The 25,781-nt window shown below is 43.1% G+C and overlaps 1 protein-coding gene across 2 annotated transcripts in view; it reads right to left on the bottom strand.

Moving 5' to 3' along the window:
- DCLK1 (doublecortin like kinase 1) overlaps positions 1-25,781 on the bottom strand; it is a 405,319-nt gene that overhangs the window by 116,495 nt on the left and 263,043 nt on the right. The window lies entirely within an intron of this gene.

The following is a 25,781-nucleotide window of genomic DNA, read 5'->3' as shown; positions in this document are numbered from 1 at the left end:
TTAAGAGAAATTAATCTAGTCATGTATTTGTACATCAATATTGTCTCTCACCTTCCTCTCCACAGCTTCCTTCCAAATTGATTAAGATAAATAAACAAGTTATTTTTTTTGTCACCCAGTCCAAAACACACCATGAAAATACACATTATTTAGTCTTTGAATTCAGTCAGTGGAGCCTGTGATATAGTTTAGACAGTTCAGTGAGCAAACAGAAATGGACTAAAACAATCAACTGGATCATGCTCCCCAAAAAATGAAGTATATTTCATTTGGCTGATTCAAGCTGGCAGAGTAGATAGGAGGAGCTGATGTGTTAACAGGAGATCATCCAGAGAAGCCAAATGGACAGACTACAAGCCAGGGCAGAAGCTCTGTTTCTCCCAGAGATGCCTTTTTCCCTGGACACTTGCTCCTTTTTTAATGCTTAGCAGTAGCTACCTTCTTTCTGTTGACATTTGTGTATAATTCACTGATTGGCTGATCGCATTGTGTACCTTCAGTGAGTGGAAATGGGGAAAACACTTGCTCTGTTCTGAAAAGGAAAACTGTCAGCTGAAAGCAGTAGGACCTGTCTCAAAGTTTTCAACTGGATTCTTATTAGCAACTATAAGAGGAACCTCACACTAACAAAACTGCATGGAGAGCTGGCTCAGAAACCTTGTATGACTACCAGATACAGTAAATTCTTTACCTTTCAGGCAGATCAAGACTTAAAACATAAGAATATAAAACAGAATATTAAAGTTGCAAAGAGCACATGAATGACACGTGCCCCCGGCTGCTGGGGGGGGCGTGGTAGTGGCAGGAGTGCGGCAGTGGTAAACGCTGATCTCTCACAGACACTGCTGGTGCTGTCAGCGGTGGGTGCCAATCACCAGCAGACACTGTTGGCAGTGGTCAGCAACCACCTGCAGATGCTGCCGCCAGCGCCAGCGGCAGCCAGTGGAAATCACTGACCACCTGCAGATGTCGACAGCAGAGGCGGGGTGGCGAACAGTGACCACCCCCTTTTTGTAGAGGTACACCGCCATGCTCAGGGGGTGCATGTGCACCAGCATGCACCTCCTATGCATCGCCCCTGAAAGGACATGTGAAAGAAAAAAAAGAAGAACAAATTATGGTGTACTGTAAGCATTAGGTCTGTGTGAAGTGGCTACTATTTGCTTTGGATTTGGTCGATTTGGGGGACAGTGATTCGATTCAGTGATTTGAATAACTGTCCCAAATTGATTCAGTTGAATCTGATTCAGAGATTTGGCCAAATCTCTGAATCAAGCAGGTCCCATCCCCCAGCCGCTCTCCCAGCCCCATCAATGGCTCTCCCACTGGGCCCCAGCATCCCAGCTCATAAAAAAAAAAGAAACCCCACACTCACTGGCTCCTGACAGGCAGGGGGGCAATCCCCACTGCCTCCCACAATGGCCCAGCACTGCATGGAGGGCTCTGCCATGAGCCCCCAAGAGCCGCACCAGACACTGCAACAGGCAGTGAGTATGGGGCTTTTGTTTTTTGTTTTTAAGGAGCCAGGATACTGGGGCTGGGTGGTGCAGCCATTGATTAGGCTGGGAGAGCAGGCAGGGGTTGGAGGGTGCTCAGAGGACTGGGGGAGCAGATAGGGGATGGGTCCTAGCAGGGGTCCCCCCATGGTCCCCTCCTGCCTCCTCAAGCCCCCCTCCCCCGCCCCCTACTTACCAACATGGAGTCTGGGTCCACCTTCCTGTGGTGGCGAGTAGGGACTGCCCAAATCTCTGAATCTCTCTGAAGCTGTCCAAATCTTTTCTGAATTGATTTAGAGAACTTCAAATTAATTCATGCCTTTTTATTGGTCTCTCAATTCAATTTGGATTTGGAAATTTGGCCGCTGAATCAGGCAGAATTTCATCTGAATTGAATCAGCACCCAAAGCTTCACACAGCCCTAGTAAGCATCAAAGATGCATCCCAAACAGCTTAACAGGAAGGAATTGTGTTTACAGATACTATGCTAACTGAGGCTATACCAGTGTAGAGAAGAAAAGACAAAGGGGATTTGATAACAGTCTTCAAATACCTGAAGGGAGTTACAAAGAGGATGGATTTAACTTTTTCTCTGTGCCTGTGGCTGACAGGACTAGGAACAATGGCCTAAAACTACAGCAGAGGAAATTTAGACTGCAAATAAGGAATAACTTTCTGACTATGAGAATAGTCAAGCATTAGAACAGGTTTGCAAGAGAAATTGTGGAATCTCCATTCCTGGATTCCCAAGAACAAGTTGGGCAGACACTTGGCTGGGGTATTTAGAGGCCTGCCCTGAGCAGGGAGCTGGACTAAATGACCGCATGAGGTCCCTTTCAACCCAACTTTCCTATGATTCTACACCAAATCCTAAAAGAGACATATCCCCTAGTCAAAAAGTAATAGAGTATAGTTAAATGTAGTCAGAAGGTCTGCATTCTTTCAATTAATAGAGCTCCTAGTAGGGTGGCCATAGCTTCTGTGTCATTTCCCTTAGCCAGAGAGAAAGCATACAGAAGGAAGAATAGATTAGTATATAAAGGGGAAAGCAGGAAATTCAAGCCTCCTTCAATGTTATTGCTCTTAGCTGAGTGTTAATCAGATGAGGGCTAGGACAGTGGCAATGGACAGGCATTAATTTCCAGTGCTAAGAATTTCACAGCAATTTGACAGAATTTCCCTGGAACAATAGGTTAGGAGCTGGAGCATATATGTGTTCCAGTCTCCTGCATGGAAGGCTAGGGGAGGCAAGCAAGCTCTCCAGTCAGGCAGGATACACTAGAGGGTTACATTGCAACAATGGTCAGGCTGCAGTTGGAGTATTGTATCCAGTTCTGGGTGCCACATTTCAGGAAGGATGTGGACAGCATTGAGAGGGTCCAGAGGAGGGCCACTCACATGATTAGGGGGCGGCCCCACAGGCCCTATGAGGAGAGGCTACGGGACCTGAATCTGGTCAGCCTCCACAAAAGAAGGCTGAAAGGTGATCTGGTGGCCACTTAAACTTGCCAAGGGGGACCAGTAGGCAATGGGAGAGTCCCTGTTCCCCCAAGCACTACCGGGGTAACAAGGAATAATGGCCATAAGTTGACTGAGAGTAGATTCAGGCTAGATATCAGGAGGCACTACTTCACTGTCAGAGTGGCTAGGAGCTGGGACAAACTTCCAAGGGAAGTGGTGGTTGCCCCTATGCTGGGGGTCTTCAAAAGGAGGCTAGACAGCCACCTAGCTGGGGTCATTTGACCCCAGCATCCTTTCCTGCCCATGCCAGGGGGTTGGACTACATGATCTGCTTAGGTCCCTTCTGACCCTACCAACTATGAAACTATCCCACCCTTAGGGGGGCCTGAAGATTGACAGTCTGCCCTCTCCTCTCTCAGGGAAGTGGGCAGGCTGCCCATAGGCAATTGGCAACTGATGAAATAATTGGTGGGATAGGTAAGCATGGGCTGAGCTTCTTCCCATAGCAGTAACTGTCCCAGAGCCCCCAGAAGGTTCCAGCCATAGGAAAATGGCTCCTGCTCTGTATATTCCTCTAGGTCACCCCAGAAGAGTGTGCCAGGCAGGAGGCAGATATGTTTGGGTCTAGAGCCATCCCAGAGCTCTGGGAAGGTTCCCACTGTGGAAGAATACCCTCTGCTTCATGCACCCTTCCAGGTCACCCTGGAGGCAGATGCCCAGAGGTTGAAGCTTTCAGGGATGGTTCTAGTCTGGAGGAATGACCCAGATCTGTTCAGTTACTGGCAGGGAGTGGAGTGGGTATTGGCACCCAAGGCAGGGTCCTCATTGGGCTCCCTGACAGCTCATCCGTAGTCTTCCCAGAGAGGTGGTGCTCTCACCTTCCCTGGAAATCTTCAAGAGGAGACTGGATCAGCACCTGGCTGGGGTCTTATGACCCCTGCCACCCCCAGTGCTCCTTCCTGCCCATGGCCAGGGGTCAGACTCGATTATCTGTCTAGGTCCTTTCCGACTCATTGATTCTATGATTGTATGAGGTGGGGGAGTGGAAGCAGTGGTGCCTGGAGGCAAAGCAGCATACCAGGAGGCAAAAAACATGGACAAGGGGAATGTGTTCTTTATGTAAATGTTAGTTATTTAAAGGCATTTTTGTTTAAGTTAAATGAAAGAGACAAAAATATGGACTTGTTTCAAGAAACTGTGGGTGGTGGGGAAGAGCTGGTCCTTTGGCTTTGGCCTGAGGCTGAGGAAGGCCAGAATAGGTTACAAGGGGGGCTGTCTGGTGTGAGGAGTTTGCACAGGTCGGGGGTGGGGGGTGACTGCAAGGCAGGGCAGAGGAACCTGTCCGTGGTTACCTCCTGGTAGGGGTAGAAATGTTGGTTCTGGTGCCTAAGCCCCTGGTAACCCACATTGCTGGCTAGCTGCATGCCAGCCAGCTGCCAAGCTCCCTGCCCCTTTTGGGGAAGCTGGGGGCAGGTTCTGCCAGTGGGTTGCAAGGGGTGGGAGAGCATAGACTGGCAACCCAAGACCCTGCACTGCTTGTTGGTTGATACTCCTGCCCCCACCCATCCCCCCGTTTCCCAGGCAGACACTCTGGGCGAAGTACTGCAGCTGTACCTACAGAAAGTCCCAGGTAATGCACTCTGCACCAGTCTAGGAGCAGCAAGGGTCCTGACTGGCTTCTGGGAGCACCACCTATCCAATTAGCGCCAGCTGGGGCCCTGGCTCTGCAGGCAAGTCAACAGGTCTGCTGTGACAAGCCTCCTGATTATTGCATGCTGGTTCTTGACCCTGGCTTATTTCTAGACTTCAGCTTTGGATTTCCCTGCAGTTGTTTCCTAGCTCCTGATTCTGGTTTGGCTCTGTTTTTGGACTTCACCCTGTGGATTTCCCCTTGGATTGGTACTCAGCATCTGACCTCCAGATCCTGACCATGGACTGTGTTTCTTGATCTCCGTCTGGCTTGGTATATGGCTTCTGCACTCTGACTGAGCCCCAGGCTTTGCTTTCCCTCAGTGGCCTAACCATTAGGCAAGACCACCTATGCCCCAGTCTCTTACAGGCTCATATCTTGGCTAGGGCTAGCAGCACCACCCATCTTGCAATCTTCCCAGTTGCTGCCTGAAGTTTAAAGGGGCAACATCTTACCTCAAAGCAGCTGGGTGGCTGCAGTTTTTCAGGGGAACAGGGGGAGAGGCATGCAGTGTAGGTTTCTGGGGGTGGATGGGTAGGTTGCCAAGGAACCCCCATAGTCCTCAACAGTTTCCTTCCGGGGCTTGCCAGTTGCCATAGAGTTCAGGAGGGTGGAAAGTTTGTCCTTGGAGTAGGAGAGCGGGATAGGCTGGTCCATCCTGGGATGCTGGAGGACTCCAAACTGGTTGTTTTATGTCAATGGAATGCTCAGAAGTTTGCTTAAAGCTAACTAGTTAACACCAATCAATGATAATCCTCCCCTAAAATGGCATAACTTTAAGAGGACTAGATACTTAATTGTATAATTTAAGATGAATAAAGGACACTTAACACTAGTTAACAACCTTAAATATGTGATTTTTTTAAAGTTTTAAGTGCTCTTAAGAGCTAATTGTAATGTGTAATCTCATTCTTACACAGCTGGATTGTTTCACTTAATTTTCCTGTGCTTAACAACTAAGGTAAATCTGCCAGCAAATTTGCTGTAACGTGCTTGGAATCCCAGGGAAAACTGTCTCCCAAGGGATATTGCCCCTCCTGAATGTGAGGAGGCAGGTCAAACAACAAAGTATTTAACACACTATGAAACACACCTGATCAAATGGAGACTGAACAAGTCACCTTTACAAAGTTGTCCTCATCCCTTTGACCTAAACCTTCCTCTTCTTTTTCTTTTTGCTGTATAAACCACTCCAAGATCTGCTTGAGGCCTATAAATCATTTCTAAAGGAAGAAAAGCTCTGCCAAGGAAGTTTTGAAGTTTAAAAGGTTATATTTCATACACACACATTTTACATAAATTTAAATACAATTGTGAACCCAGAGGCAAAGTGTTGAGTGCCACACTGCTGAAGGGTTTACATGGGTTCACACATTGGTTTCATAAACTAAGTCTCACCCCAAAAGACAAGGACAGTATATAAGTTAAGCCTCTCACAGCTGCATAAACGAGGGTCAGACAACTTTTATTTTCAAACATCACACTATATAGAAAAATCTAGATAGCTTCCAGTGATGGATTTAACTCTGGGTATGGACACATACAACACATAGATGCATTTAAATACAATTTAAATACTTAAGCAGATAGATCTACAAGCTTGTTCATACCAGTATAAATCTGGCTGGAATGGTTCAGAAGCATGTGTGGAAAATCAAGTAGTCTTTCGAACATGTCCACTGTGAAACAGGTTGATTTTACATGCAAAAACCAAGTGTTCCATGACACAAGTCTGGCATCCTGCGCTGCAGCACTTCCACTGATGTAATTTATCCAGTACCTTCACTGATTAAACTAATCACTCTGGAACATGACCAGGATTATATTGCCCCTTTTTAACTTTTGTTGACAATCTTTAATCAAGGAGCAACCTTGCACTGCTTGTTCAATAAAAGCTATCTTTCTAACAGTCAGCTGTGCCCTCACTCCCTACTCGACCATGGCTTCCCACCCCCTAGGAACCTAAATACATGGGTCCAAGCCTTCTTCTCCAGGTAGCCCAAGACAGACTGTAGAGTTCGGTGAAATGCAGGCTACTGGATTTTACTGAACTCATGTTTAGGAGAAAATGCAGGAAAGTGAAAACACCCTCAGCCACTGGACACCGATTCCCTGGGACTCCAAAGAATAGGTGTAAGCACCCCCTTCTCTCCAGCTTGCTTACTGCAAGGGATGCTGGACTGAGTGCTCACTCTCACCCCTCAATGTTAGAGCCACAACACTTCGACCTAGGGGGATGCTAGGGCACTGTACAAATGGACAGAATTGTGAACCAGTTCACAATCACTGGTGTTTTGGAATTGTTCAGCTGTTACACATGTCCACACCCTCTTTTAAACTACTACGGTCACTGCTTGACAGACACCTGTATATTGATGCAAACTTTAGGCATGTGATTCTGTTGCCACGTCCACACTGAAAGTTAAGTTTCCACTAAGTACAAGAACTAACATCCACTGACTGGCCACTGCAGGACATAAGAGCTAACCTTGGTGCTGCAGCAATGCAGTGTTGTATATGTGTACAGTGTCTGTATGTTGCATCCAAAAACAGTTAAATTATATCTACCTTCCAGTTCAAGTGAGATGTTCATGGCGTTTCAACAAAGAAAAAATTAGAGACTTTTCTCTATATTGTACCTATTCTTCTTTAACTAGACCTGTGCTAAATGAGTTATAACATTACGCAACACGGCATTTACATTCTTCTCCATTTCTTTTTGCTCCCATGTGGCTCAGATTACTTTGCTGAATCAGTCATACGCAACTGGAGAAACAGAAGGACAAAGGTCTTTGCTGAATCCAGGGCCAGATTAACTCTTTAGTGAGCACTAGGCAACCAAATTCATTGGCCCTGGTCCAGTGGAGACACCTCTCCCTTCCTTGGTGCTGCTACTGGTGGGGAGCATGGCTTGGAGCTGCCACTAGGGAGCAGCCACTGTGGTGGTGAGGCCAGCAGGAGGAGGGGAGGGGAAGGAAAGAGAAGGAAGGCAGATGGGGCCATTTGCACCCCCACCATGGAGGGAAGGACCAGAGCCCCCTGTATCTCAGGGCCTTAGGCATGTGCCTAGTTTGTCTATGCATTAATCCAGCCCTGGCTGAATTTCTAAGCCATATGGAAAAGGCTCAGACAGACAGGAACATAGGAGAAGTAAGAGGTAATTACAGAGTGTGCACAGGTAGGAGTCAAAATGTTTTCCAAAGGTCTTTCCCTTTATTACAGACCAATATGGACTAATGAAGCAAGACAGCTGAAGTGTGATTATATTCACAATAAAAGAAACAAATGGAAATCAACATTTGCATCTTACTGCAAATAATATTGTTCTAAAATTCAGAATACCATATAAATATATATGGATTTTAGTAATGGTCAGCAATAAAATGTTATATAGTATATCACAAACAGAATTGTAAAATGCTGAATAAGAGAGAACCAGCCATTTATAATCCTTTGAGCTCCATTGTACCATGGAACATTAGGCTAGAAGTTCAAGATATATAAAAGTTATTAGCAGTTACCACCCTAGTGGGGAAAAAGGGGGGGAAGTTCCAAAGGATAAGACATCACACCACTGAGATACCTAAGGGAAAGATGACAGTGTTCCTTTGACTACATTATCTTGTCAGTAAGTGCATTAACACACAAAGAGCCGAAAACCAAAAATGTCTGCCTATAAGGTTCTGCTTCTTCCTGTTGCCAAGTCTCACAAAAATAAGCATGTAATAATTAAAAAATGTCAACAACCAAACCCACAAAGCATCCGTCCTGTTTCTTAGTAATGTTTCCATTTCAAAATGTTGAATTATGTGAGATATTTATTAGATTTTACATGGAAAAGAGGAGTGAATGGCAATGAATTTTCAACAAAGTTACAGAAAATGACCAAACTTAAAAGGTTTTGAGAAAAGACGGACAAATTATCTAAATTCCCCTAAGATTAAAAAAAGCTTTTTTGTCAGTTATATCAAAAGTTGCCTTATAGGTTTCGTGTGTTCCTTCTTGCCTAGGCCTCATGTTCAGCCATGGTTTGCCTTTCTTGAATCTTGCATGTGAGGCACAGATATTTATTTCTGGCATTCCTGCCAACCAGTTTCTCTAGAATGAAGACATTTTATGTGATTTCAACAACAGCTGTACAATATAGATAAGAAATAAGAAGGATCAAGGATATCTATGGTTGTTGGTACGCCACTTTACTATAAGGCTTATGCTGGTACATTTTACTATTACTAAGGACCTTAGCATTGTTAGTGCTGCCTGCAGGGCATTCAATAGATCATTACCCCTAATGCAGTACCAATTTTAACTTTAAATATTAAAAGTAGTTTGTTCCATATTGCTAATTTTTAATGCAGCTAATAAGATTTTGCTTTTTGGCTAAATGCATGTCTGCAATTAAAATATAATTTCTCTATAATCTTCACTTTCCAGGACTCAAGTTGCATTGTACTACAGCAGGAGGAAAATGGCATCAGAATCCCTAGCAAGCAGTGGTGCATACAGTAATATACCTTACCCTACTGGTGAATCAGCTCTTACTAGTATCACGACATTTTCAAAAACCAACTATCATACATTATCTCCAGAAGGAAATAGGAGAGAACAGATATTTTAACTTTCAAACTCCCAGCTGTCATAATTGTGTCTTATTCATCCTTTCTTTTTACTTACCCCAATGAAATCCATATGAATACAGTGATGCATGTATGGATTGCAAAGACCTATAGTTTTATTTAATGCATATAATGTACTGTTAAAAATATAAGATTACATTTTTAAAAGACAACAGATTTGATTTTCCTAGAAAAACAGACCTAAGCTCAACACTAAAATTAATAAATTGCATATCATATCTACTGTGTATCCAATGGTTTTTAGTAGTAAATGCCTCAAAACATTTTTGTCCTGCTGTCTTGACCAGGACAGGCATTTCAGCCAGCTCCAGGCTGGAAACCATATTATTTCTCAAAGGAAGAAATCACCTTACATTGTCCAAACTGGAAAAAAATATTCATTTAGAATGCAAGAGCTACATATTATAGGTATGGCCAGGGAAGCCACCAGGCCAAATTCTAACTTGTATAAAACATATGAGACTTTGAAAGTATTTTCAAACCCGAATGATCAGTAGCCATACCCAAGAAGAGAATGCTATTTGAATATTAAAGTCAATGCATTATTCTAGAAGTGACATGTATGGAAAATAAGGTCTTTGTGAATTTTGAATAATAGAAACTATACATATCACGCTGGATTTCTAATTCTGGTCCACTCCATAGCCTTCAAGGTCCTTGCTCAGTTTCTAGTTCTATGAAATATGTCAGTCGTGTTTTAGGAACTATTCCAACAGAACTTTTGTAAGATCACTTAAATCAAAATACTATATTCATGTATTGTCTCACCTCTAGATTGCCGCTTTCAGATGATCACATACATACACACATATATATATATTACAGGCACACACACACACTTTGCTGAATCTCGCAACAGACTTAGGCGTGTAGATTATGCCTATTTAATTCCCCAGATATGAAGGACATATTCCATAATGGTCATGTCACCCTGATCTTATGCAATACTCAGTATCAAGAAAAAACAAACAGTATTCATTACACATTTTGTGTTGCTATTGTTTTTAATAATTTTATTTTCCTGATTCCAGTTTACATTATTTGTGAAAGGATTATTTGGAATATATCCATATGCTCCTGAGTGATTTAGTATGCCTGCTTCCATCCTTAGTTGTGAACAGTGCTACCATCATCATTTTTATGAACATTACCTAAACATCTTCAATATTTCCTATAATTTCTTTATACTATATGTCTTATTTATTTTGCTACACACAGACAATGCTGCTAGTATTTACTTTCTAGTAGAAAAGAAGTCTGGCACCATAAAAAAAACCATCCCAGTTTCTTATACTGCTTGATAAATCAACATATTCTTTCCCTTGAAAACAGACAGCTTTGTTAACCAATCTAAATCATTACCCTGGTTTTGTACCTTAATTTTAACACCTTCCTAGATCATTAAAATAGTAGGCACCCCATATGTTCTTCTGGCTCCCCACATATCACAGATTGAGGAGCAATCTGTTGGGACTGACTTTTTTGGCATGTGTTCTCCCATGTGCCCTCTGAAGGGTATCATTTGTTCTGAAATGTCTTTCATTTCATGTTTCTCCTTTAGAAGCTTACAAATTTCAGCCTTTGTAGACAGGAAAGGGAAAAGTCTTCATTTGCAAAACACTGTCTTCAAAAGCACTGGTTTAAAGAAGAGCTCAACTTCAGAAATGCCATGCAGAAAGCACCAGCTAGAAGTATTGGTGGGCTACATTCATTCAAATACTGACCTTTAAAATATATATTATTAGGTCTCTTAAAGTTACAAGATTTATTACTTCAGCAGTATTTGGGGGGGGGGAAGAGGAAAAAAAGTTATATTTAAGATGAATATTGTCTATGTCCTTGTTTTCGGGGCATTTTGTCTATCATTTTGCATATGGCCTTACCTATATGATACATTTAACATTTTAGTAGATCATTTTTAAATGTATTGTTATGCAAACAAATAAAGCATGCCATACTGGAATAAAGATTATGGACACAAAGGTTAAGAAAAGATCAAATCCCCCTTAGTACTTATATAGGTACTTGGTTAGACCAAAAAGTTTTTCCTCCAAAAAGAAAAACAATACAAATCAAAATTAACCATCAAGACATCTTATTATGGATCATACAACTTCTTGAAATGTTTTTCACTGTTAGCAACTCTATCTGAATTCAACAAAAGAAAACTAAGAAAAAAGAGGAACTTTAAGTAGTACAAACTTAGTAGGCAAATAAAGTGATTTAAAATAAACAACACCCTGAGTGGGGAAACTGTGGAGATATAAACTTAAGTCCTCCTCTCCTGAGAGCTTAAGGGAGCCAGACTGATTAGCTTGAAACATTGTTTTCAGCCAGGCATTAGTAGATTCAGTATCCTGAAAAATACAAATACATACTCGGACTTTTGCTGGTAATGCTATAACCGGTTGCATTTCTACATTTTTGTTTGTCCATCTAAGGAGCATACTTCCTTTCTGATACCCCTGGCTGAAAATTCTCAGTTCAGGGGAAAACAGCTTTAGCTGCTTTAAGCCTTACAGACTTAGCAGCTAAGTAAGACCGTCAAAAACCTGAGGCTGAATCAATTTAATCTTTGCAAGGCTTTTATTAAACTGCATAGATTGAACCGGTAAGCAAGTGAACTGATGTTCACTTTTCAAGCAGGAAAGGCAGCCAGACCCCTGCAGTGGCCCATACCAATAGCTGGGGGAGGCTAGAGCAGGCCTCCCAGCCTGTTGGCCACTGCAGAGAGCTGGAGCCCTCTGATTCCCCAAGCTATGTGACCTCCTCCGCCTCCCAGCCAGCTGAGCAAGAGGTGGGGGGAAAAACCCACCACTCCAGCCTGGCACCAGAGTCCCAGCCAGGAACAGCTGGGGGGTGCTGGGAGCTGGAACTGGAGACTTTACTCTGCCTCCCCTTCCCCTCCTCCCACCAGCTGGAAGCAGGGCAGGAATCTGCTAGCCATGCACCCTTCTCTGCCACACAGCTGGCTGAGGCAGCAGGGAAAGGAAGCCTGCATCTTGGCTTGGCTCTGCCCCCAGAGCCAGGAACCAGAAGCCATACCCCTCCTCTGCAGCCTGGGGCTGGCTGAGGGGAGGAGTGGGCTTGGCTCTGCCTTCCAGACCCAGGACCCTAGCTATGCCCCCTTCTCAACCTCTGGGCCAGCTGAGGGAGGGTGGTGAAGAAGCCTGCAGGGGGGCCTTGGCTCTGCCCTCCAGGGCTGGGAACCCCACTCCCAGGTCTGGGGGGTGAACCCAAGTCCTGTTGCAAGTTTTCCCTCCTCTCAGCCAGCAGGAGGCTGAGAAGGGGCCACAGTTCCTGGCTCCTGGCTCTGGCTTCCCACTCCCACCAACCCTCCCTGAGAGGCCAGCCTGGAGGCTGAGAAGGGGGCATGGCTCCCAGCTCCTGGCTGTGGGGGTAAGAGTCAAGCCCCTGCTGCAGAACCCCCATCCTCCCCTTCCCAGGCTGGCAGCACCCAGCTGGAGGTCTAGTGCTGGCCACGAGGGTGGATTCTCCCTTGCCCCCCGCCAGCACCTGGAGGAATGATAGTGCTCCAGGTAGGGAGTAGAAGGGTGGGACAGACCTTACTCACTGGAGCAGACAGCACAGCCCAGGGCTGCAAAGCATCCTGGGATGCCGGGGGACTGTGAGCTAACTTGAACCAGGAGGGTATTTGGGACAGAAGTTCCATAAATTGGTTTAACTTAAATCAATTCAATCTGATACTACATCCAGCCAGGCTTATCTTATCCAGTTTTGGCCATTTTGAAAGCAGTTTATGCAGTTTATGTGCACTGAACTTCTGTTCCATTACAGGTTTAAACCTGTTTCTGATCACTTAAACTGGTGTACGTGTAACTTCTGTCCCTAGCCAGCAGAGCCCGGTTTCTACGATGTTCTAGTGAATTCTACCATTGCTTCACAAGTTGTTTCATCTGCATTCTCTCTTGCTGAGTGTCCATATCCATACATATTTGGAGTGAATACTTTCTTTTTAAGTCTATTTACATAACACATTTAAAAGGAAACTCCCCTGAGACCCACTAATGTTAAGCCAGAAAGTAAAACATGTCCCATACCCATTTCAAGAAAATATGCATGTTGGCACCAGTCTTGGAGTCTCCCAGGGCATTGCCATTTAGACTGTAAATTCTTTGAGGCAAGGATCGGAGCTTTGTTGTAAGCAGACATGAACACGCAGTCAGTACACCAATAACCAGTGCCAAGTATAGAGGGTAGGGGATTTATCTCAGTGCCTTCACTTTCAGGAAGTCCTATTTTATATAGGACTCTTAAATATTGCATGTGTTATATGTGGTAATACTGAAGTTGCTGTTATGTAATTGAGGTGGATTACTGTCTTTAAATTAAAGAGTTTCTTTTTGTAAGGCAATATTACAGCTGAGTTGCACAGACTTAGCTGATATATGAGACAATGTTCCACTTGGAGTTGGCCTCCTTCCATGAAAAGAGAATGAGTCATTACTATAATTGACAAAGCATATAATGCCTGGCAAAACAGTACACAATATTTTTTTCACCAGATTTTTCTTTTTGTGAATTAAATGAGTTTTTTAATGTTGCAAATTGAGGCAACTCTAGGTCAAAAACCATCTTTAGTCCAATACGTATTCTGCTTTATTTCCAAAGCAAACCATATGCAGAATACAGTGCCTTGTTCATTATTAGATGTTTTTCACTAACTGTGAGCTTCATTTTCTAAGCATTGGGAGAGATATCCCTAAGTGATTTAAAAACAAACAAACAAACAAACAAAAACTGACCTAGGTTTGAGGAGCTAAGTTATAAAAAGTTATAGATGGAAAAATAATTCGTGTTAGAAGTTATGCATTCTGTGCTTGTATACTACCCACAATTTTCTCAAATTTATTCTTTATTTTAAATTATATGTATTACATTGCAATGACCAAACATACAAAATTAGAGGAGTGTTGGTATACTTAACTGGATACGCCACAATGATTGCATCTGTTCCCTGGTTGGATTAGTAATTCTTTCAAGTGAGCTCCCAATGCAAATATCCTTACTTATTAATTTGATTTCCATGAATTTTCTCAAATAGATATTGAGCAGCCCAGTGTACATTTGTAACAATATGCAAGTTTCATAAACCTCTATTTGAGAGTGAGAGCGCGAGAGCGAGAACAGATGCAGGCATACTCCCAAATACCCAGGGAATATACGGCAAAAGTTTATTTACTGATGAACCAGCCATTTTGAAAATGGCAGTACAAAATATTTAATCACTTATGTTGAACACAAACATGAAGCTTATAAAATTCCATGTTTTCACTCTGTGAGCATCTGGAAGCAGAAAACCTCTGGAAAAATTCATTAATTTGATGCATGAAAGTAAAATGTAGTTCAGAGCCAGAGCTGTTCAAAGGAAAAATCCTGATGGTAACTTTCCAATTCATCTGTAGTCCTTCCTACATTTTCTTCTTGTTTTCCCAATGGCTAGGGAGAGAAGTTATACATAAACTGGTTTAAGTGATCAGAAACTGGTTTAAACCTGTAGCAGAACAGAAGCTCAGTTTACATAAACCCATTTCGAAATGGCTGAAACTGGTTTAAGATGAACCTGGTTGAATGTAGTATCAGACTTAACTGACATGTATCAAACCAGTTTATGAAACTTCTGAGCCAAACGCCTTCCTTGTTCAAGTTAAATCACAGTCCCCCAGCATCCTAGCATGCCTTCCAGCCCTGGGCTGGGCTGTGCTGTCTGCTCCAGCGAGTAAGGCTAGCCTGCCCCTCTGCTCCCTAGTTGCAGCAGTAAGGGCTGGCTGACCAAGCGATAAGGGAGGCAAGCCCAGCTCAGGATGCAGCCCAGTCTATTGGGGGAGGGAGGGGACTGCTCCCCACCAGACAAACCCTGGCTGGGGTCTGGGGCCAGGGAAGGGACTTAAACACCCAGGTATCTGGCTGCATTTCCTGAATCAAAGGTAAATGTCTGTTCACTTCTGTTTCAATTTAATCTGTACAGCTTGGACTAACCTGCAAAGTAGGGTTGCCAACTCTGACTGAAGCTATTCCAGATTTTTTTCTCTCGACATGAGATAATGACATTAATAGGGGTGCACCGATAGAGATTTTTTTGGCTTACACCGATAGCTGATTTTTAATGAGTCGTATCAGCCAATACCAACCTGATTACTGATATGCAGCTAGGCAGCTTGGAGAGCAGTGTCCAGCTGGTAAGTCTGTTGTGGAGGGAGGGATGGGGAGGGGGGAAGGGACATGGGGGGGCAGATCGAGGGAGGGAGGGGGGTTGGGGCAGGTGCTGCACAGCTGGGGTGGAGGGTGGGATGGGGCCACAAGTGGCTTATCTCGGGGGCGTGGCTAGTGTCCACCGCTATGCGCACCCCATGGGAGCATGTCCCCCCAGATCTGTGCATGGGGTAAGGGCAGGCTGTCACTGCAGGCTGGGGAAGCGCTAAACTCTACCTGGAAGGAGGCTGGGCTGGGCTGGGCTGCACATAGGGCAGTGGCGGTGGCAGTGCTTGGAGCTATAGGGGGCCTGCAGCCACCCCAAAATTCACCGTAGCCCCCATCCCAGAACCACCACCCACCCTAAGTGCAGCCACAGCCCAACCCCTCACTGGGAAGTGCCCAGTGCTGCCCCCATCTCCAGCCTGCAGGAGCAGCCAGCCTTTGCCTCACATAAAGATCTGGGGGCACATGCTCCCCATGTCCTTCCAGGTTGTGTGCAGTGGTGGGAGCCACCACACCCTCCCTGTGCTCCACCATCAAACTGCTCATAGCTCTGTTCCACACACCATCCCAGCTGTGCAGTGCCTGCCCCAGCCCCACTCCCTCACCTCTGGGGCCTCAATCCCTGCCCCCTGCCCCTTCCTTCACAACAGACTTACCAGCTGGACCTGGCTGCTGCCCATGCTGCTGGGCTCCTGGCCTCCTGCATGCTGTGCTGTGGCTGTGCACATGCACGAGACATTGACATTATTGGCCACATCAGCCATAAAAAGCTGATCGACTACTGTCATTTTTTCTTATATCGCTGCCAATCCAATAGGGGACCAATTTATCAGTACACTTCTAGTCCTTATACTGTTCAACCCATTCACAATATCAATCTCCCAGATTGCTTTCAATAGTCACCAGGAAATCAATGCTGATTCTGGTTGACTCCCAGCCAGTCTGGGAGGATTGGCAACCCTACTGCAAAGATTGAATTGATTCAGCTTTTTGACTGTCTGTACTTAGCCAATATCATTCTCAACTCCCAGATACCTCTTCCTTCCAATCTAACAAAAAATTTACCTTCTCACACTAAAAATAACTTTTTCCACAAAATTTCAAACTAAGGCCCAGTTACAACTTCTCTGTACCTTTAAAAGTTTAATATACCATAGCTGTCCAAAACTAGAAGAGCTTTATATTACTTCTCAATGGGATTTAGTATTCAGTTCTAGCCCTAGATTAAATTTTATAACACTAGATTAAATTTTATAACACAGTGATATTTAGGGATGTGGAAATTATATTTCTGGTCAACTGGGGCATGGGATATGGAGTAACAAATTCCTTCATTAATATAGGCAGAGATGGAAAGAGTTCTACTAAAGCTTTTAATGATCTAAAATATTTCTAAATAGTTTTCTTTAATATATCATAAACAAGGAGACGGTTTAATCTTTCTGAATTGAATTGATTCAACTGGTGCCTCCTAGGTCTGGGGGGAGGGCACCTGGGGTCCCCCCACAACTGATCACTGAGCCAGGGCAGTGTGGGCAGCCCCACTGTGCACCCCCCCCCATGGACCTGGAAGTGGACTGGAATCTGCATCGCTGCTAAGACGCTCCACCTGGCTCAGCATCACAACGTTCACAAGCTGCATCTGGTACCTTCAGGTATGTAGAAAAAACATTTAAAGCTGTGTCTATGGCTGAATCACTGTTTTTTGGAATCAGCATCAAATCTTCAGATTCAGATTCAGCTGAATTGAATTAAGGACAGTGATCTGAATCAACTAAATGAATCATTGGCCTTGATTCAAGCCAAAGCCAAATCTGAATTGAATATGGCCAGTTTCACACACCCCTGGGGGGACATAGTAAATATCTCCTCTATATCCCAACTGCAGTGGTTCTTAACTTTTTTAGATCAGGACACTGATCCTGAGACTCAGGGCACCCCTCAGAAAATGTTAGCTCTTGGTTTACACTTTTTTTTACTGCAAAAAATACTAGAACAATTCTTTTGTTGCAAAGAATTCAGAAAGACTTCAACAGAGCCAAATGGTTTTTAACACTGTGGATTCCTATTTGAAATCTCTGAGCTAACTTGTGAATCATGTTGGCATGCCTAACAGTGTTAGCATTGTGAGGCACTCCATAGCACCTTGCAAGGATCTCAATGACACTCCACAGTGCTATGGCGCATTGGTTGAGAATCACTGGTCTATTAAAAAAATCATTGGCAACAGCAATAGAACAGTCAGTGTTGTAAAGGGAACTGAGTGAAAAGATTAAACATATATTTTTAAATTCTTCTTTTCTTCCCTCTCTTTTTCTCTGCACACTTTGAAATGGACAGTGAAAGCAAACGTATTTTCTGTTCTTAGCGTCCTTAGTTATAAATCCTACACTAGGATCAATACTTTTCTGGGAAAAAAATGGGTCAGAAAACAGAAATACAAGATTAATTGCCTATAGATATCCTGAGGATACTGACACAAATCTAACTATTCCACAGAAGTTAAAATAAATAAGTAAATAAGAGATTGTAGATTTACACATACATAAGGAACTACTCTTGCTGAAAAATATACTTTTAATACAGGAGTATTTATTATCTTAAAATACAACCTTGATCACATCTAGTTTCCAGGTGGCAGAACTCAATTGCTTGATAAAGATCAGTGGTATAGAGATTTTCAGAAGGGCACAAGTTATATTTTCACTTGGCTGTCAATGCATAGACAATGGGAAAATTCAACCAAATGGCTCCCCAGGCTAATAATGGACTTTCTATGTGTAACACATCATCAGCAATAGTTCCTATACTCAGACAACTCATCAATGATTTATCATGACAGAGAAGCTGCAGCTTCATTATCTGGTAATATTTTATTTATTCATATTTAGTTATTGCATATCATAATAATTTGAAACTTCACTGCAATGCAGGAGATGAGAGAAGGAATGAAGCTATAAAACAGGCTGTACTGACTAATACATCTGTTTCACAGACCTACAGGGATTCATTGAGCCACAAAACATAATAAGAGCACCCCCCACTTTACAAATGAGTTACAAAAATCTCCAAGTTAAAGATTTCTGAAAATAAACAAGATGTCTTAAAAATCCATATTGTGCACATAAGGAATTTGATTTATCTTCATTATAACTTGAGAGTGCTTCACTCTGAAATCCCCATATTAGATGAACCATGAGGAGGAAAATAGTGGATGGAAAAAAGTAACATGAGAAATTAGCAGAACCATATTTCACCCCCCCCCCCCCGTGGGATGGAAAGCTGAAGGTCAAAGATAAATTAATCTTGTAATATCACATGATGTTCATCTTAATTTGTTTTTCTACAAATATTTAGCAGCGATCACATACAAATGGGGAGACTTTGAACAGGAAAGTGAAGGAGCCAGAGCAGATTAATGGAGACAGAGCCAAATGGACAATGGAGGCAGAGCCAAAAAAAGAAGCCATGGGTGGGACAGGGTACCCTCTGCCAGACTTCCCCTGTAGGCAAGATATCACCTCTTAGCTTTATGGTGCTCATGCCTGTGTGTTCAATTTGCTGATTGGTGCTCTGTTACATGTACCTTTTCTGAGAGAAAGTGGGAAGCACTCAGATGACTTGGTTTTCAAGTGAGTCAAAAGTGCAAAGTATTCTTGTAAATAGCAGGTCCTTTGAGCTCAGCGTTTCATAGCCTAAAACAAACGTTCAGAACCGTGTCTAGATTAAATCACTCCAACAAGAGCGCTTTAGATTGGAAAGCTAAAAAAGTATTTAAATTTACATGGAAAACTAAGGAAAAATACACTCTGAAACAAGTAACTTCTTTTTCAAAACCCTACCTTTCCAAACAGTAAATACTACAGGATTTGTTTTTGAAAAGATAATCATACTAGAGCAGTCGTATAGCTGCAAGAATATTGTTGAACAACCTCTCTGGCCCAAAAAGGTTTTAGGGATATACGTGACCACAAGAAGAGGTGAAGGCTCCAGGGCACTGCATATTTAAAATGTTACATTAAATATTGATCTAAAAATGAAAATGAGATATTTATTGACTACTACACTTTCAGAACTGCTACCCTCTGCAGAATAAATGGCCCTTCACATGCAATCTCAGGGCAACATTTTTATTTCCTTTTACAGACAAAAAAATTATTTGCTTCATGGACTTATGATTCCTTGCGTCTTCTTGTACAGGAAAGCTGAGGGAAAATATGATAAGATCTATAAAATTATTAAGTGTAAATAGGGAACTGTGAATAGTATTCAAATCCCAGAATATTTGAAATATGAGGGTACATATTGAAATTAGCATGAGACAGGCTTAAATCAAGAGAAACTAGGTACAGATATTCAAAAAGTCTGAAGCAGAATCAATCTAAATTACGTGGTTTTTTGTGAGTAGAGTAGTTTAGATCTTTAGCAAACAGAACGCATGTTTGCCCTTTGCTGGGGGGAGGGGGCAAATTTTAGACCAGGTTCCACCATTTTAAAACGAGTCTGTGTGTGCCAAACTTTTGTTCTGTCACAGGTATAGACAGGTTTTGTGTGCCCTATTTCTGTTCTGTTATGAGTTATAGACCTGTTTCTGATCACTTATACTTGTAAAAGTGTAATGTCTGTACCTGGCCAAGAAGTACTATTTCACAGAGTGCTTAGTTAAGTTGTGGAATTCATTAACACAGGAGGATGTAGAGGCAGATATTACAACCAAGTTCAAAAAGGGGCTAAACAAATTCACAGATGATTTATTCATTCATTAATAACTATTTATTAATAGCTATTAAACTGCAGTCAGGCATATATTCTTTGGCATCTCTAAACCAATGATGGGAGATTCCAGGGAGGGTATGACAAGGGACAGAGCACTCTAGATCAGTGATCTCAATCTTTTTTGGACTTGAGACATCCCTCACTGGACTCGAGGCAGCTCTCCATAACTTTTGTGAACTGAATGACAACCAATTTCAAAAACTGATGTATATAATGAAGTACTTAGAACCTTGCAAAGGGGCAAGACACTGTGGGGTGGAGGATCACCAGGCAAAGACAAGCTTGAACCTGTGCTCATCTGCTTATCTTCCCAAGTCCCAGACCTCCCCACACTCCATGGCATCCCAGAGTGTTGCAGTGCATGGTTGCAAATCACTGCCTGTCCATATGCTCTCTCTCTTAAGTGTCCACTACTGCCACTATCAAAGACAGGATACTGGGCTAGATGGACCATTGGTCTGTCTCAGAATGGCTCTTCTTATATTTCATAGATTTCATAGACATTAGAGGCTAGAAGGGACCTCATGAGATCATCAGATCCAGCCCCCCTCTCATAGGCGGGAAGTCAGCTGGGATCAAGTGACCCCAGCAAGAAATAAATCCAGTTGTTTTTTGAAGGAGTCAAGAGTAGGTGCTTGCACCACCTCTGGGGGGAGTTTGTTCCAGATCCTGGACACATGCACCATAAAGAACTTTTTTATTATATCCAGTCTAAATTTGGCCTTCCTGGAGTTTATGGCCAGTAGACCTTGTTATTCCTTGGGGAGCTCTGGTGAACAGATGTTCTCCCAGGTCCTCATGTACCCCTCTCATGAAGTTGTAGGCTGCCACCAAGTACCTCCTGAGCCTTCTCTTCTCCAGACTGAAGAGTCCCAAGTTCATCAGCCTCTCCTCATACGGTCTTCCCTCCAGGCCTTGGATCATACAAGTGGCTCTCCTCTGGACTCTCTCAAGCTTCTCTACGTTCTTCCTGAAGTGGGGGCCCAATACTGGATGCCGTACTCCAGCTGCAGTTTCACCAGGGCTGAGTAAAGCAGGAAGATGACTTCCCTGATTTTGCTTGAGATGCATCGGTGCATACATGTAGAGCTTGGTTAGCTTTGCCTGCCACTGTATGACATTGGTGGCTCATATTCATCTTGTGGTCAATCAAGACCCCCAAGTCCCTTTCGGTTATGGTGCTAGTGAACGTAGCACTGCTCAGCCTGTAAGTATGCTGAGGGTTCTTCCTACCAAGGTGTAGCACCTTGCACTTCTCTACATTGAAGGCCACCCGGTTTTGGTCGGCCCACCTTGAGAGTGTGTCCAAGTTGGCCTGTATTCCCAGCCTGTCCTGTGGTGTGACAGCCCTCCCTCATAATTTGGTAATGTTCAAGAACCTGGCCAGTTCACATCTGACTCTCAAACCTAGATTGTTGGTGAATATGTCAAAGAGTACTGGCCCAAGTACTGAGCCCCGAGGAACTCCACTGGTAACCCTGCACCACACTGATTTGCTCCCTTCCACTAGTACTCTTTGGGTCCAACCCCATAGCCAGTTGCCTAGCCATTGGACCGTATGATGATCAAGGCCACAGTTCTCCAGCTTAACCATGAGGACATCATGGGGAACTAGGTCAAAGGCCTTCTTGAAGTCCAGATAAATAACTTCCACATCATCTCCCTTGTCCAGGGCACATGTTTCCTGGTCATAGAAGGAGATGATGTTGGTCAGGTAAGACCTGCGAGTCACAAAGCCATGTTGAATGGTATTCAGAAGCTTGCCTTCCATTAGTCTGGTGTTGATGGATCCCCTGACAATTTTCTCCAGGATTTTTCCAGGGACCAACATCAGAATGATTGGTCTATAGTTCCCCAGGTCATTCCTCCTCCCTTTCTTGTAGATAGGGACCATGTTGGCTCTTTTCCAGTCATCTGGGACCTCGCTCGAGCACCATGATTTTTCAAATATCCCTGCCAAGGGGGATGCAATGATGTCTGCCAGCTCTTTCAAGACCCTTGGGTGCATTCTGTCTGGGCCTGCAGACTTATGATTGCCCAGTTTCTCAAGGTGTTCCCTCACCTGATCCACATCAATTGGGCTCTTAACCCACTCCCAAATTGGTTTGTGCCATTCCTGGCAGTGTGATCCTCATGGGGGGTCAGAGGGGTGGGGAGTGTGAAAAGCCAATGCAAAACAGTCATTTAGGAGATTGGTTCTTTCTTGAGCATCTGACATCCGTTGCCCTGTTGAACTGCTCAGGGGCCCAATACTGTCCTTGTTCTTTTTCCTACTTCCCACATATCTAAAGAAGGACTTTTTGTTGTTTTTGATCTCCGTAGCTAGTCTAAGTTCTGTTTGTGCCTTGGCTTTTCTTGACCACTCTCTGCAGGTGCAGATGAGTGCAGAGTAATCCTCTTTGGAACGCTTCCTAGTTTCCAGCTAGTGTAGGTTACTCTTTTGAGCTTAATGAGGTCCAACAGTTCCTTATTCAGCCATAGGGTTGGCTCACTGGCTGTATTTTTTGCAAGAAGGGATGGCTTTACTCTGTGCTTCAAGGATTATGTTTTTGAGCGATGACAATTCTTAATGTACTCCCTTTTCTGGGTGGGGGGCGAGGTATGGCCTCTGATTTCCTGACTGGCCAGTTCTTTCTGTTTGCAGAAGTTGGCCCTCCCAAAGTTAAGGACTTCTGTTTTACTGAGAGGTTTGCCTCCTCTTCAGTGAACTAAGAAGGTGACCAATTCATGGTTGCTGTCACCAAGCTTCCCCTCAATCTGCAGATGGCTCACCAGGTCCTCCCCTTTGGCCAGATCCAGCAATGCCTCTCCCCTAGTCAGTTCACAGACCTCCTGAATTAGGTAGCGGTCATTGACGCACATAAGAAAGCTACGCAACCTGTCAGGTTTGGCCGTGCACTTATCCCAAGAGATGTCAGGGAATCTGAAATCCGCCATGACGATCAAGCATTGGGAGCACGTGGCTTCGACCAGTTCCCTAATGAATTCCCAATTTAGGTCTTCCTCGGGAGGGGGAGGGGGGCAGTCTATAGTAGACTCCTACAAGTAAGTCACCCTCCCCATGTTCTCCTCTTATCTTGATGCAGAGGGTCTCAAGACACCTTTCCTAGTTTGGAAACTCAATCTGCAGGGAGGTGAGCTGATCTTTGATGTAGAGAGCAATACCCCCATCCCTTTTCTCCACATGGTCTCTCCTATACAAGGTGTAACCTTCTGCTGCCACCGACCCATCATAGGTGGAGTCCCACCAAGTCTCTGTAATTCCTACAAGGTCACAGTCATTATCACATTATCACATGCTTGTTCTTAAAAGCAATTTTTGTTGTCCAAAATTTAAATACAGCCATTTTCATTATTGAGATAACAGCGTGAACACACTCATATAAAGCAATATATTATTTTTTCTTTATATCTAGTCAGTACGCTTAAAACACAAAATTTGTACATTTATAAAACTTTCTTACGAAAAAGAAAAATATTTTAAGTTCTGTTCTGTACTGGTATGTTACAGGATATCCAGAATGTACAGAATACCAACTCAATTCTTATTTTACAGAAACAACTTGTTTAATACCTCACTTGAGACAAATCTCATATGATATAAAAATCTGTGTCAATTTTAGATCATTAAAGGGGGATTATTGATGCTATATGATGTTATTTTTCATGTCGTTTCTGTTTTCTCCTTAAATAATGGTTTTATTTTGGTTACTCTTTTTGCCCAATAAAATCTAACAGTCAGGTTGGTATTCATTCAACCAGACAATGACATTTAGGTATAACTCCATAATGCTTTCCCTTTGTTGTTGATGGGTTTGAATTAAATGCATTATTTCTATCTAATGAAGTGTATATTTGTGGACAATGGAGAGTATGGAGTATATTTTCAAAAGGTATAAGAAAGTCCTATAAAGTTTTACAATCTCTGATTACTGTTTACTTTCCCCTAATACTCCAAATTCAATTTCTGGGTACCTGGAATTAAAAAACCTGACCCCTGTTAACAAAGAATCAAAGGAAGCATTACACTTCACTTGAGGAAGAAGTAAGGGGCCAAGAAGACAGCTCTGGCTCCGGCATCCTTTGGGACAACAACTTAAAGCTGATTCATGACTGTTGTCACTGATTCAGCTAGATTATATGTTACTGGAGGACTGCCCATAGCAGAATGGAAGTCCATCCTGCCCCACCGTGCCTTTTGCTCTAGAGGCAGAGGGCAGAAACAAACACTCAGCTAAAGCAGAGATGTGCCAACAAGGAATTCCTCACACAACCATGGAATATTCTGGTAGGCATTTGTGGTTGGATTATGGTCCCTTTGTAGCAGGGCTATAAAAAAAGGTGGGGGTAGCGGTGTATATTTCTGACTGGCTTTCTGCATTTTAATGTGTTTCTATTATGAGAGTATGCTTTTAATCTTCATTACATCTCAGTTAGAGGACAATCTGAGAGTCAGTACAGCAAGTTTAACACAGAAGAGCAGTACATTAGTTTTCCAAGTGGATACAATGTAGGATGTTACTAATCCAGTAAAATTACATATATACCTTGATTTAAACGAGACTTTTTAATACATTCATTCACTTTCTGATTAAAAACAAACCTATATATTTCACTTTAAATGACATTTAGTCTAAACTTTGCAAGATTTGCTTAAGTTGTTAGTAACATGTTAATTTTAAAATTATTATGTATGTACCTCCCAAAGGTAACTGGAGATTCTTCCATTTTTCTGTATCTTCTACTACTGTATCCAACAAAGGATTTCTAAGTAGGCCGGTACCTAAATATTTTATGACTCCCCTATTTGAAATGGAAAATGAATTCCAGTGGAAGAACAGAAATTCCAAAGTAAGAGCAAGAAAGTAAGGGCAAGTTGCTGATCTTTGCAAGATGAATTTTGTATCTCCCAATTTTTTCTGTGTGTTGCAGGGGGAGACATGAGATAATTTTATGGGACTACTACTGTAAACATGGCGAACACTTAGATAAAGTTATACTGTTCACTCTTACCACCTTTGCCTTCCTTCTCTTGTCATCTTAAGATTGATATGGTTGATAAGAAATGTTCCCAAATAGTACAGGATGTTTCATTGTTCCATTATAAATGTATTGAACATCAAGGCATTTTTGTCGTTCACTTGGCTCAGTTCCAATTTATATAATTCTTCTCAAAACTTAATTACTATGGGCCTTGTTATAGATTACACAATGTTGATGGGTGTTAGTGCTAGCTTGAGTTTGGAGCAGCCAGAGGACTACTAAAAGGTAAGGATTCCACTTCCCCCCTCCCCATTCTGGGCTTCCTCCCTGCCCACTGCCCCTCAGTGTTTTCCTACACTCCTACCCCCATGCCACTGACTTGTGGCTACCCACACTGTCTGTCCTGTGGGAGCAGGCAGGAAAGGGTTAACCTGCCTGCCCAGCTGTCACTGCCATGCTGTTTCTCTTCTCTAGACTGAGCCCCTGTCTAGAGAGTAGCAGCAGCTGCCATAGCAGCAA

The sequence above is a fragment of the Crocodylus siamensis genome, chromosome 1 (genome assembly GCF_052110815.1).
Source record: "Crocodylus siamensis isolate JL-2025a chromosome 1, ASM5211081v1, whole genome shotgun sequence".
Taxonomy (NCBI): domain Eukaryota; kingdom Metazoa; phylum Chordata; order Crocodylia; family Crocodylidae; genus Crocodylus; species Crocodylus siamensis.
Note: the sequence above shows the minus strand (reverse complement) of the source record. Positions and strands in the feature narration are given on the sequence as shown.